Genomic DNA, 12,638 nt, shown 5'->3' on the forward strand with positions numbered 1-12,638 from the left:
CCAGAAAAGAAAATCTCCATGGCATATTATAGTTAAAGCACTAAACATTAGGAATAAAGAAAGGGTATTGAAAGTTACAAGAGAAAAAAGGCATGTTATATATTAAAAAAACAACATATTAACAGTAACTTCTCAAAGGAAAGTTTTAAAGCCAGAGAGTCTGAAGTAATTCCTTTTAAGTTCTAAAAGACCACTACTATGAACCTAGAGTACTGTACACAGCGAAATTATCTTTCATTATTAAAAATTAATAAAATTTTTCTTATAATATAAACAGCTTAAAAATCTATATCTAACAGACCAAGCCTAAAGAAAATACAGACAAAACATTTCAGAATTTCAGCATGAAGAGAGGACTAAAAATAACCACATTTATGTAGAAAGGAAACAAATGAAGCTATAATTACTGAAATGAAAAGGATTACTGAGAACACAGTCAACATCAGATATCAACAGTACAATAACTACAAACAAGACACATATTTCAATAATAACTTAAAACATTAATGGCCTCAACTTTCCAATCAAATGATATAGACTGGGTGAGTGGAACAAGAAATAAAAATGCATCTGTCTGTTGTCTACAAGAGATTCATTTTTGCTTTAAAGATAAGCATCACCTTGGAGTAAAGAGATGGACAGAAATACCCCACTCAAATGGCACCAGGAAGCAAGCAGTCATTGCAATCCTAGTATCTGACAAAATAGACTTAAAACTAAAATGAATCAGAAGAGTTCAATGAAGTTCCCTTCATTCTAATCAAGGGAACAGTTAATCAAAAAGATACTAGTATTCAAAGCACATAGGCACCAAACTCTGATACACACAATTTCATAAATTATACTTCTAGAATGAAGGACACATATTAACATCAAACCATTAATACTAGGTGATTTAAACTTTCTCTGATATACAGGTCATCTAAACAAAAACTGAACAGACAAATATCAAGTAAACCACATGATACATCAGATGGACTTAACAGATAACTACAATATGTTCTTCCCAAACACTAAAGAATATGCATGCTACACATCAGCTCAAAGAAGCTTCTCTAAAATAGACCACCTCTTGGGACACACACACACACAAAATCTTAAGTTCAGAAAATTGAAAAAACTCTGTGTATCCTATCTGATAGCAATCTATTAAAACTTAAAATCGACAGAAAGCAAATCTATAGTAAATACACAAACTCGTGAAAATTTAACAACTCATTACTAAAGTTGAATGGGTGAAAGAGGAAACCAAGGAAAGTGTTGTGATCCAGCTGCCCTCATTGCCCCTGACTGACAGAGGAACTTCCTTGTGGTCTGTAATTGACAAGGATGTTTGTGTTCTTTCTGGCTGGTGAGTCTCCACAGAAGGAGTAGAGGTATAAAAGGTTGCTGGGCAAAATAAAGGCTGCTGTTCTTCCACCTGAAAAGAAGCCTCTGTGTGTCAATCCTGGCACCCCCGCCAGTCTTGGCTATACAGGCTGCACTGGCGGCAGCAAGAAAGTAATTTAAAAATTCTTTGAATTAAATGAGACTACAACACACATGCATATACATGTGTGTGCGCGTGCACACACACACACACAGACACACACACTAATAATAATTACTTGTTTCTTTCTTCTTTTTTTTTTTTTTTGGTTTTTCAAGACAGGGTTTCTCTGTGGTTGTGGAGCCTGTCCTGGAACTAGCTCTTGTAGACCAGGCTGGTCTCGAACTCACAGAGATCCGCCTGCCTCTGCCTCCCGAGTGCTGGGATTAAAGGCATGCGCCACCACCGCCCGGCTACTTACTTGTTTCAAATGATGGAAAAAGAGTAGGAAATGAGAGTAGAAAAAAAAGAAGAAGGAAAAGACAGAGAAATAGATACAGTAATTTGTTTTCTTGGTTCCTTAAAGCAATAAATCATTTTTCAACTGGGACACCTTTATGAAAGTCATGAGTATACATGGAAAAAGTTATGAAAGTAGTTCAAATAGCAAATTGACAAATTGTTGAACTTTAGGAGATTCCATTTATAACTAATGGTGGTACACATTTTGTTCAAAGAAAATGTGATTATATAATAGATTTCAGCATCCCATGAATTAGAACACAGTCCCTAATGCAGATATGTGGCCTTGAAAACTTATTTTCACTCCGTTTCCATTCCATGTTCATTTTCACAGTTCATGATCATTTACTCCCAGTTGAAAAGTTACTACCTCACCTCAAACAGCAGTAAATTACTAGCTTAAACTGGGTTGACCCTTTCCATGATTTCTATCTTTCTAGAGATACCCAAGGGAGGTAATTAGCTATTGTGGCTTAAAAGACTTCTGTCTTCATGAAACAAAGAAGGACAAAAAATAAAGAAGCAATATGCATAGAAAAAGCAAAGGACTCATTCACCCGCTTTAACCCTGTTGATAAAAAGACAAAATTAAGCCATGCAGAAAATTGAACATTCAAGTGAAACATCTCAAAATATCTTTATAATTCAACACTATTTTTCACAATATTATTAAATAGCTCTTCTTGTATGTTTATCAAGAGAAACATAAAAACATTATTAAAACAATCTCATCATAATAATTAGAACAACTAAATAGTATTAATGAAATCATTCCATATCCTTAAGAGATAGACAGCTCCAACTGTTCTAGACCTGTTGTTTGCTCTCTCTTATGGTATGCGATCAGAAGAAGGGTTTGTAATCTCACACTTGAGAGTTAGACCTCAGCTTTGACAATTACCCTGTGATCCTGTACATCCTGCTATGTGTCTTTCAATCTTAATTTCCTTATCTATAAGATGATGAAGATAACACTTGGTTCATAGGATTGCTTTGGAGGGTGAACAAATAGATGCTCACATGACAAGCATAATCAGGGATTGACACTGGGTAGAAGCTTAATAAAGGTCACCTCTCCTTTTCCTCTGCAAAAGTAAGACTGAAGGACACAATCTTTACTGGTCCAATATAAGATTCTTATTGCAGTGACTATGGAACCTCTCGCAGCAGCACACAATCAATAGCAGGGCTTCCTCGGTCTCAGCCATATATGTATTCCTTGGCTATCTTCAAAGAATGGAGACTGAGAATCAGGGGGCCTGTGCAAGGACCTCAAAGTAGGCATTCCTCACACATTACATGAATTGAGATTTATGCTGCTGATTTATAAGTTCCACTTTGAATGCCAAGTTACACAATTTAAGTGGAGGCATTCCAAGTCTTCACTTTCCTTCTAGAGCACCAAAAGGTCTCAGGAAGATCTTGTCAAACTCACCCAGAAATGGCAAGTACACCTGATTCCTAGAATATCTGCTGTTGGTGATCTCACCTGTGATATGTAAGCCAAAGTTGCAAATTTCACATGTGGGTCCTATTGTGATGATGCCAAAATGGTCAAAGATATCATAGACTGATGTGGGAGTCTTCTGTTTTGTGTTGATTTCATTGGTTAAATAAAGAAACTACCTTGGCCCTTTAATAGGACAGAAAATTAGGTAGGTGGAGTAAACAGAACAGAATGCTGGGAGAAAGAAGCTGAGTCAGGCAGTCGCCATGATTCTCCACCCGACACAGATGCATGTTAAGATCTTTCTTGGTAAGCCACACCTCGTGGTGCTACGCAGATTATTAAATATGGGTTAAAGCAAGATGTGAGAATTAGCCAATAAGAAGCTGAAACTAATGGGCCAGGCAGTGTTTAAAAGAATACAATTTGTGTTTTGTTATTTCGGGACATAAAGCTAGCCATGCAGGTGGCCGGGAGCCAGAACATAGCCCGCAGCTCCTCACTACAATAGACTGTTAAAAAGCATTCTCTTAGCAAGTGATCCTATCCTGCCATCACTATGTGAACAAATGATTTCTTATTTCTCCATGCCCTGGGATTTAGTCCACCTAGTTCACAGGAAAATATGATGATAAATAGTTGTTTACTACTCCCAACCCAATTCCTTCTTAACCCATGAGTGCCTTTATCTGACAGTCTTTCAAGCCTATGAGCATGTGCAGACAGGGTTGGATGCTAAATCAGTCTGCCCAGCAGCCAGCCTATCCTCAGTAGGGTATCATACATCTTCTTACTCCCAAGCACCTAAAAAGCAACACCCTTGTGTAGGGGATGAAACTTATAGTCTCTGTCTATATGGACCATTAAATGTGTAAGATTTCTAAATGTTTGAAGACCAAAGCCTCTACCTTTAAGAATATTTTGCTTGTCCAATAAGTAGTCTTCACTCAGCCTAAAAAGCTAAACACTTTTGGGGTGGGCTAAAGCCAACCACAGGGCAGGATTCCTGGGGCTTTATGTAATACACATGGTTCTCATTGATAGCATTTCTTATTTTTCATCAGAATCAATGCAGAAAAAGCACACTATGGCCAAAGAATACCCCCATTATTAAAAAAAAAAAAGGCAAAGCACAGAGTAGCTATGTCTAAGCAGTTATTTAAATACCATTTGCACAGACTTTGTCCAAAATACAACATAAGTCATGCATTTCTAAAAGAAATGTACTTACCAAGAAGTTAGTTTCACTTTTACAGTAAAACCCATAGATGGAACAAATACTAATTTTTGATGCAATGTTCCAGTGTGTATCTAAATGGGAAATCTATCTCCACACATCTTCTAGCCTCACTAACCTCAGTTCTCGTATCTGTAAAATAGGAGTGAACAGTTTCTGGCCTGTATGTTCACTGACAAGTATGAAGGAGCTTTATGAACTCTATAGTATTCTTTCTCTTAAGCATAGAACAGCATGTCACTTGCTGTACTGTGGTTTGTGTAAAAGTAACCTGATGTGCTAGGTCAATGAACACAGACACCTTCATAATGTTAATATGCTATTCTGGACTGACTAAAATTTCAACTATTTTGTCCACCTTCAACTTCTTGGAAAATTAGTGAATTAATGAATCTTTAAAGGACAGTCAGGAGAGCCTTAAAAAGAAGATGCCTTTCTGAGTAAGGAAAGAAAGTAGTGGATTACAACTTAATGGCTTCAGAATAATGGTAATTTCCCTATTTTCTTCACTTGCCTTAGCTCAGCTAATGGCTTCATTAATGGTCACACTCCCTAGCGAATAATAGAGGCCCCATATCACATCCATCATAGTCATGTCACAATAAAACCAGTTAAATACAATCTAGCACTCTGTCTCATGCCAGTCAGCAGGAGGAATCAAAATTAGGTGAACAGCCCATCTGAAAGCTTATGTGTTAAATTTTTCCTAACAATAAGCACACAATGGGCTACTGGCAATGAAATTATAACTATGCTGTACATCCTGAGTTGAGTAGATAACTTTGACAACACTCAAAAAGCTGCAAGGATGAGCTGTTCTTTATAAGTTGAACCACAACGTCTTTTTTATTTCCTTCATTTTAATTTGATCAAAGTAACATATTTTCTCACAGTTAACACAATCATGTCAAATCTGCAATGTCATATCATAATCTAAAATGTCACCTCATAAAAATCAAGCTGTTTGAATGACTGAGCTGTTTCTTTTCTAAAGCATCTGGTGTAGCTGAAAGATCTTAAATTTTTATACAGTTCTTTTTCTTTCTCTCTCACCTTTTGACTGAGGAGAGGGGAAACTAAATTTCAGAGGGCAGTTTAGATGGTCTCAAGGATGTCAATGATTTATATTAATCAAAGATACCAAATGCACTTGAGCCACAGCTTTGCACCAGATGTAACAGCATTTTGGAAGGTTCACAAGCAATCTCATTGCCTACAGTTTGCATTTTCCCTGAATAAAAGGTGCTCCTGAAAGATGGACTATATTAGGTGCTATATCCATTCATTTGGGGGACATTAGGAAACTGGCAAGTGTCCCAAAGCAATAGCTAATTTAATGAGACCCCAAAGGCCTGGAATCAAATGGGAGAGCAGCTAGCAAACCTGGCTCATTTACTCTCAGAAAGGGCTGTTTGCTCATGGGGAAGCTGGACCGATAGGGAAGATGCTAAAGAAGACTCTCTGGTGTGGGGACTGGAAACTTAGCACCTGGTACTCCATCAGTGTTGCTTTTCTTTGCTGTATTTTAGTGATACATTATAATGGACTTTAATGGAACTCTGTATTTGGATTCAAAGAAGATGAGAAAAAAAGGTCAAATTTTAACTAGTCTTTGTTTCTTTTGGGGGTTATCTTTTCTCTCTCGGCACACAGTTCATTCCAGATAACAATTTGGCCCTTAAATTTTATGAATGAGGCCGGGCGATGGTGGCGCACGCCTTTAATCCCAGCACTCGGGAGGCAGAGGCAGGCGGATCTCTGTGAGTTCGAGACCAGCCTGGTCTACAGAGCTAGTTCCAGGACAGGCTCCAAAGCCACAGAGAAACCCTGTCTTGAAAAACAAAAAAAAAAAAACAAACAAAAAAATTTTATGAATGAGGAAGACGTTTTTTAATTCCATCCATTTGCATACAAAATTCAAGATGTCATTTTTTTTTCCCCGCTGAGTAATACTCTAATGTGTAAATGTTCCACATTTTCTTTATCCATTCTTTAGTTGAGCAATAGAGGAGTGGGGGCCCACTCTTGACTTGCCCTGTAGTAAGACTGACGATTATCTTAAATATCACCATAGAACCTTCATCCAGCAACTGATAGAGACAGAGGCAGAGACCCACATCAGAGCCCTGGACTGAGCTCCCAAAGTCTAGTTGAAGAGTGGAAGGAATAAGAATATGAGCAAAGAGATCAAGACCATGATGGGTTCACCCACTGAAAGAGTTTGCCTGAGCTAATGGGAGCTCACCAACTCCAGCAGGACTAGGAAGGAACCAGAATAGGACCAAACTAGTTCCTCTGAATGGAGTTGACAATTGGATGGCTGGGGCAGACTGAGGGACCACTGGCAGTGGAACCAGGATTTATCCCTCTGCACGTATTGGCTTTTTGGGATCCTAATCTCTTTGGATAAATACCTTGCTCAGCCTAGATAAAGTAGGGAGGGCCTTGGACCTTCGACAAGGCAATGTGTCTTATCCTCTCTGAGGATTAGATGGGGTGGGGTAGGAGGATGGGTAGAGGGAATGGGAGGAGGGGAGTGAGTGGAAACTTGGATTGGTATTTTTTAAAAAAAATCTAATAAATTAAAAAAAAAGAAATTTCAGGCCAAAAAAAAAAAAAAAAAAAAAAAAAAAAGACTGCAGAAGGTGTTGTGTGCTTTCAGTTCTTCCCTAATCCCTCCTTCTGGCAATGTAAATATGAAGCAGCTGAACTGGAATAGTTTTAGGTATTTTATTTTCATCCTCATCTTGAAACACTATTTATATTTAACATTTCTCTTTATTAGCAAATGTAATATAGAAACCCTCTTGCCATTCTCCTGAGTAACCTCAGATTAAGGAGAGAGCTCATATTTTCTGCAGATGCCTTATGGCTATTCCTAATTTTTAAAAGCTGATATTTATAGTAACATAATAAAAAATACATATATGTCTTTTTAAACTGGGGACACAGACATACTCCAATACCATTACTTTCAAAGTTATAGATTGTATTTGCCCTTAATTAATGCAAAATAAAGCAATAGTCTTTGAAACTGTGAGGACAAGAGGGAAGAATATTAACCTGAAAATACCTGTGTCCAAATTGTGGCCTACCTAGAGTGTATTTCAATTTTAGAGAAGTTTAGTGGGGGAAAAGAGAGAGTTGCATGGTAAAGACAGATATAGGATAGAATTCTGTGTATTTATATTGCTTTCACTTCTTATTTTGTTTTAAAAAAAACACCAAAAATTAAAATAAACAGCTACTGTGTATTGAATACCTAATCTATACCAGAAATTCAGTTTTGCCTCTGTAGTAGCTATTAGTTCCCTTGTGTGATAACTAATGAATCTTAGAAGCACAGTTGTGGTGTCCTTCACATCTCAAGTTTCTCTTAAACTGTGTGGTATCGAACAGGTCAGTAGCTGTCCCAAATATTCTATATAAAAAAAGGACAATAATTTTTACCTTTAAAACATTTAGAAGTTAAAATAGAAACTAGATATGAAAGCACAAGGTAGATAATAAGCTTCGCATTGCTTCGTAACTCTTGTAACCTCTTGATACATCCTGAGTTTAAAGGCTGACCAGAGGGTAACAGAAAATTACTACTCTGTAGACTATTACATGGTTATTGGAAAACTTAAAATATACTGGTAAGAAGAGTGGAAGTCATGAAAGAAGCAGAAAAGGAATATAAATTTAATGTAGATAGTTGAGTCATTGTTAAGCGGATATGGTTCAGTATAAAAGAGAAGTCAAGGAGCTTTGAACACCACTACACCTGGCTTGGATCTGGAGTCTGTCATTTATTTATCTACGTGACTTGTGTAATCTCCCCTGGCCTTGAATCTTGCCTTGGGAAAATGGAGATTGTTTTCACTCAGGGTTGTTGTAAAAACTAAATGAGATAAGGTAGTTGAAGGATTTAGCACAAAACCCTGAATGTAAGAAATGATTGCTATTTGGTCCAAAGGATTATTGTCTTTTTGAAAGCCATTCTTGAGAAATCAAGTCAGGTGAATAAACCAAAAGACTTTACTTAGACTATCAGGTCCATCCAGGCAGCACTGATGTTCCACTGTTACTAATGACAACAGAATCAGCCACAATGCCAGGAATACAGAAAATGTTCAACACAAATCACCATCACTTTGGTGGGCCTTAATTCCCTGATAGTTACTAGATTAGAAGCAGTAAGTTTTTGTTGCTTTTTATTTGTTTTTTGGTTTACTCAAATTTCACTTAATGTTCCTATATAAGAGATTTTGTTAGGAGGATTTAATGACACTAAGTTTGTATTTAGATGTAAGAAGTACTAATTCACACTTCAGCCACTTTATCAATTTGCATAATTACAAACTACCAACTGCCTACACATCTTAAGTGGCAACCAACACAAGGGCATAGCTATCAAAGCTTGCCTTACAGAAAATGCATCATTTCCCACCATAAGATGGGAGAATTGTTTAATCTTGATATGACTATGACTGATGATAGCAGTTCAGAGATTTCTTAAACTGCGGTCTTTTCCCTCTGGGCTACCAATACCTTGTTTCTAGAAGACTAATACAAGGACACCATCATTATCAAATGCAGTCAAGCTCTCGTAGAAGCAGTAAGCTGAGCAGTCAGGGGGAAATACAACACACGTAGTCATGGAGGGTTCTGGAGATCAACAAGAACTTCTGCTGAGTGTTGTTTGCCTTAGAGTGTAGCAGCAGAATCCAAGGGAGCTCCAAACATATGAACATTAGCCAGAAAAGAAGAAAATCTTGGAAAATATCCCCAAATAAAAATTAGATAGAAGTCATTCATCCTTCATTTCTATTCCTTTCTAATCCTACAAGTGGCATCGATGGTGGGTCAAAACTCAACTCGTCTTAGAATTTAATGTGACCTAGTACCTAGTACCCAGAAAATATTCCATGAATGGATATGCCACTTTGAGTCTAAGTGTTGTCGTTACTTTTCTATTGCTGTGATAAGATACAATGAACAAGGCAACTTCTAAAATGGTTTATTTTGGAGCTTGCAGTTTCAGGGCTTGAGCCCAGGATCATCATGGCAGAGAACATGGCAGTAGGCAGGCAGGCATGACACTGGAGCAGTAGCTGAGAGCTCACATATTGTGACAAAAGCATGAGGTAAAAGGAACTAATTGGGAATGGAGTGGGCTTTTAAAACTGTTAAGTCAATCCCCAGTGATACAACAGCTTCAAGAAAACTATACTCCCTATTTTTTCCCAAATAGTTCCAACAACTGAGTACCACATATTCAAACATCTGAGTCTATGAATGTGGGCCATTCTCATTCAAACCACCGCATTAAGTAATATTTTTAGGAACCCTCTTGTTTTAGGCATCTTTTGTCATTTGCATTATACTTGCTTTGCTTTCAGGATATTAAAAAATCTTTTTGAATTTTAACGATTGTTAGAAAACTTAAGTGGCCAATGTTCAGAGTAATCTTGGTCTAGTGTGAAAGTACCACATTAGTTTCATAAACTTGAAAGTGAGACAATACATACAAAGATGTGTGATTGAAAAGATGACAGCAAAAACAGATGAGAACTGGAGAGATGGTAGATCTACAGGCTTTATTTGGCACTCTGCTAAAGGTCAGACACATGGGAACTAGCAGGATCAGTGACAGGACATAGCCTTATTAGCCTTATTAGTGACATTTGGAGTCACTCTCATACTTCTAGGTCATGTGGAACAGTTATCAAGAGCTTTTAAAATTTAGTTTCAAGGCTAAATACTATAAAATACATACATGTGTATGTACAATTAATATATACTACTAAAAATAGTTCTCATCTTCAAATGGACATAAATATACTAATTTGTAGCCTTTCTAGAGCTTACTCTAATGGCAGCTAGGAGGTATTTTTAAATAATTTAGTAAGCAAGACATATACATTATTCTGCTGTTTAAATAACACCAATTTCTGAAGTATGTATATCCTTTCCAAATAGGTGTGAGTGTATTAGCTGCCCAAACCTGTCTTATCTGAGTGAAATATAAATTTAAGCACTTACTTAATTAAGTGCAAATATCCTAGGACTTTAATAATAAATTGTTTACACAAGACTGAGAAACAGCCCCCAGAAACTTAGACAAGGGTGGGGATAGTTTCAATTGTGTGATATAGACTTAGATTTCATGGCAATGTGTAAAGATCTTTTAAAATCTCTTGGCTTAATCTTTAAATAAAGTGTAAAAATCACAATGGGCGTTCAATATTCACATAAAGCAACTACAATTCCAAAATCACAACTACTAATTAGGTCATTTCAAAGATGTTTCCTTTGTTCTTGAGATAATTTCTTTTGAACTTTAGCTAGCAAGATAAAATTACAAACCAAAGTTCGGTGTTAGATAATTTTTCTATGAAAATACTGATTATTCTTGTGAAAAAACCTTTAAAATAGCTACTGAAATTTCTTTCAGTCTATAATAAAAAACTAATAAATATCTACATTCATTTTTCATGGTGAGTAAGGGGAAGAGTTGTCATCTTAATCAATCCCTTTGAATACAAAGCAACAGTTGTTATCATTTACCTACTCAAAGCACATGATGCCGTAGATAGAGTCACTTAAGTCTATTAAGCAAATACACAACAAGGTTGGATATATGATTCATAGAAAACCATTACTGAGATGAATCTAAGATAGCCTTAACAACTATGGTGAGATTTGATGAGCCAGACTTCTGGTAGATAGATACTAAATACAAAGAGAAATAAAATTTTGCCAGGCATGCTTACTATTTGAAAAAATGCAGAGAAAAATAGTGTTTTAATTTTGTCTTTAAAAATAAAATATGTTCCAATAGCAACAGCTAACATCGGTTAATGCCTTTTATGCTCCAAATATTCTTTATAATCTTGTGAGTTAGATACTGTTATTTTACAGGTTTGGAAACTGAACTCTAAAGACCAAGTGATATGGCCATGTTTGTAGAGCTCACCAGTTGCAAAAAATGCTGCTGGAATCAGCATGTGGTGTCAGGGGTGCTATTTACTTGGCAGAATCCTATCATTTATATGTCTTTTGAAGATGCGCAAGGTGTTTCATATGTGCATATTATTTTATGTTTGCAGTACTCACAGAGAAGTGACTTCAGTTAGAATCTGAACGAAGTCAGTAAAGTCATGAATGTGGTCCTGGGCATATATTGTCAGTCCATGGGCCTTGTGCTGGCCCAATCTTGTGCCCATTCATCCCAACTCAGAATGAACAAGGCTGTGACATATTTTATTCTCAGTTTTTCTGAAATTATTGAAGGAAGAACACAATTTGAAGCCTTTGGGCTTGAAATCTACAAATTAAATCTACTAAGTCTTTGGGGTTCAAATCTACTAATCAGATATACTCTTGTAATACATTAGTTTGAAAGCAGACACTTCATTTTAAAACTTCATTTTTCTGCAATAGATTTGCCAAGGAAATGGAATTTTGACAAATGTAATGATGAGGATTACAATTCAGTGTGATTGCAAAAGAAAACCAAACTATATAGTGAGCTGTATTTTTATAAAATTTAAACTAGAAAGTCTTTCAGGAGATTCATAATTAATCACTAAGATGTAAAATAATAAATATTAAAGATAATAATTTATTCTTCAAAATTTTCAGAATAATGATATATTTTTAAGTCAGCTCCAATGAAAATCAGTTTGGAGATTATAGAAAACACATTTATGAAGCCAGTAAAACAAATCAACATCTAGATTTGTCTTACTAAAGTTTTAAATTTTTTTTTAGCATAGATGTGACCATAGTGGAATTTTTGCAAGTATGGTGGTTTGAATGAGTATTGTCCCCCTACCCCCGTAGGTTCATATGTTTGAATGCTTGGTCTCAAGGTGGTGGAAATGCTTGGAAAAGATTAGGTGGTATTGCCTTGTTGGAGGGGGTGTGACACTGGGAACAGGCTATGAGGTTTCAAAAGACTCTTAAATTCCCCAGCCATCCCCACTATGCCTCTCTGCCTCATGATTGCACATCAAGACATGAGCTCTCAGCTACTGTTGCCACCCTTCCCACCATGACAGGCACGGACTTTAATTCTGTGGAATCATGAACTCCAGTTCAAGCTCTTTCTATAAGTTGTCTTGGTTCTGGTGCCT

General features: G+C 36.5%; 1 protein-coding gene across 2 annotated transcripts in view; it reads right to left on the reverse strand.

Moving 5' to 3' along the window:
* Aff2 (ALF transcription elongation factor 2) overlaps positions 1 to 12,638 on the reverse strand; it is a 563,721-nt gene that overhangs the window by 515,021 nt on the left and 36,062 nt on the right. The gene's annotated exons all lie outside the window — the stretch shown is intronic.

The sequence above is a fragment of the Chionomys nivalis genome, chromosome X (assembly GCF_950005125.1).
Source record: "Chionomys nivalis chromosome X, mChiNiv1.1, whole genome shotgun sequence".
Classification (NCBI taxonomy): Eukaryota; Metazoa; Chordata; class Mammalia; order Rodentia; family Cricetidae; genus Chionomys; species Chionomys nivalis.